This window comes from Tupaia chinensis, unplaced genomic scaffold, assembly GCF_000334495.1.
Source record: "Tupaia chinensis unplaced genomic scaffold, TupChi_1.0 Scaffold000197_1, whole genome shotgun sequence".
Taxonomy (NCBI): domain Eukaryota; kingdom Metazoa; phylum Chordata; class Mammalia; order Scandentia; family Tupaiidae; genus Tupaia; species Tupaia belangeri.
Genome location: NW_006159672.1, coordinates 8,523,713 through 8,525,825, shown reverse-complemented (window position 1 = coordinate 8,525,825; position 2,113 = coordinate 8,523,713). Strand labels below are relative to the sequence as shown.

General features: G+C 42.4%; 1 pseudogene; it reads right to left on the bottom strand.

Annotated features, from left to right (window-relative positions):
- Positions 1–252: 252 nt before the first annotated feature.
- LOC114007553 (cx9C motif-containing protein 4 pseudogene) lies at positions 253–1,476 on the bottom strand (annotated as a pseudogene).
- Positions 1,477–2,113: the final 637 nt, after the last annotated feature.

Genomic DNA, 2,113 nt, shown 5'->3' with positions numbered 1-2,113 from the left:
TAGTAAGACATGTGGGATCTAGCGCCTTAACCACCACTATGCCACCAGTTGGCCCTTCACTTGATCATTTTTAGTTTCTTGCATCTTATTCATATTTAAACAGTTAAGTCTATTAATTTTTTTTTTTGATAAGCCATGTGTGCTCATCAGAAAGAGAGAGAAAGAAAAAAATAAAAGAAAAAGAAAGCCACCAAGTGCAGGACTCGAACTGTAGTTGGTCATGTGGGAATCTAATGCCTTAACCATCATGCCACCTGCTGGTTCCCTTACTCATATTTAAAGTTACTTCTTTAAATATATTTTATATTTGGTTACTCTAATATCTAAAATTATTAATTGAATTCTACTGTTCTTCCATGAGCAAGATGGACAGAGACAGAGAGACAGCACTCCTCAATAGAGACAGTCCTACCAATAGAATCCATCCTGTCTCAGTCAGCCCAGGATCATGGGCACATGCATGCCTGGCACACTCAGGGAGTTCTTGCATTTTACTGCTGCACCATCTGGTTCCTGATTCTACTGATTTTTGGTTAGCTCTTACCATCACTACCTCATATTGTAGTGTATACTTGTGTGTGCATTTACATTTTTTTCTGAATATATATTTTTTCTTTTAAACAGGTTTATTTAAGCAGCTCAATTTAATCACATTCTACATATTCGTCTTTTAGTATGTTTCTATTTGTGTCTGTTCAACATAGATGGTATATTCATTAACATCTATAGTTGTGTGACTCGTTTGCTACCTGACCTGAAGAAAGCCGGGTGGGTAAGGAAAACCCTCTTGGTGGAGTAGCATTTAATGTCTCAGGAGAATCTTACTTTGGTGCCAACTTCAATGTCATGTTTTCTTCTTCTTTTTCAAATCCTGAACAGACGACAGATCTTCCTTTGGGATACTTAGCACAACACTTTCGCAGCTCTTGGATGACAGCTTGACACTTCGATTCTTTGTAGTTGTTGGCTTGCAAACATTTCTGTATTTCACAGGCTTGTTTCTGGCAGGGATCCTTCTGCGACATATCCAGAAATATGAATGTAATGTTTCTTGGACCAGTTAATCCACTTCAACCACAGCTTGGCTAAAACATCCAGGTTCCCACCCTGGGCCACTAAAGCCAATCACGACGTGAACCCGGGTCAGTCAAGGGGTATCCGGGGCTGAGGTCACTCAAGCCGAAGCTAGGAGGCGCAGGCAGCAACCAGAAGCAGCCCAGGAGTTGTACACAATTCAGGGACTGGGACTTGAAAATAAAATCAAGTGAAGGAAAACCTGAACTGTTTTAGAACCGACTTCCTAAAGAGTGTCCTCCTGGCTCAGGAGGCCGGGATTGCGGTGATGTCACCTCAAACGGCTGCCTCCGAAGCATGTAGGCAGTGGAGGACTTTCCTCCGTGGGCGGGCAGGCAGGCAAAAATGGGCGCCGGGGTTGGCCCTGGGGAGGTGCCCACCCCGCCGCCGGACACAGCTCACTGACTTCGCCTGCCTGTGCCGGGAGCACCCATAGCACCTTAAGTACAGGAGGCTGAAAGAACAGGAAGATACACTATGTCATAGATCTTGGAAGTTCTACAAAGGCCAAACAGGAACCACAAGGGTCAAGACTATCACCCCATTTCTCAGAACAAGTTAATTTTTCTCATATTTATAGGTTTCATTCAATTCCAACAACAATCTCAGCAAGGTGCTTTCTGGGTAAGGTAATTAATTCTTAAGCTTAAGTGGATGGGCATAGACCCTACAAAACAATTTTAAACACACACACACACACACACACACACACACACACGAAAAAAGGGAGAAGAATCACTCTATCTGATGGCAACTTCTACTATACAGCCACAGAAGTCAAGACAGTGTGGTATTGGTGGAGGGACCAGCATAGAGATCAATAGAACAGAAAAAGAATAGGCTCCCTCAAGTAGGCCCAACTAATCCCTGACAGAAATGCAAATGTAACTTTGTGGAAGAAGGTCAGCTTTTTCAACAACAGTGCTGGAACAACTGGACACCCAAAGGGAGAAAATTAACTTGGACCTAAACCTTACACATTACACAAAAATTAACTCAAACTGAATCTTAGACTTAAATATTCAACACAAAACTATAA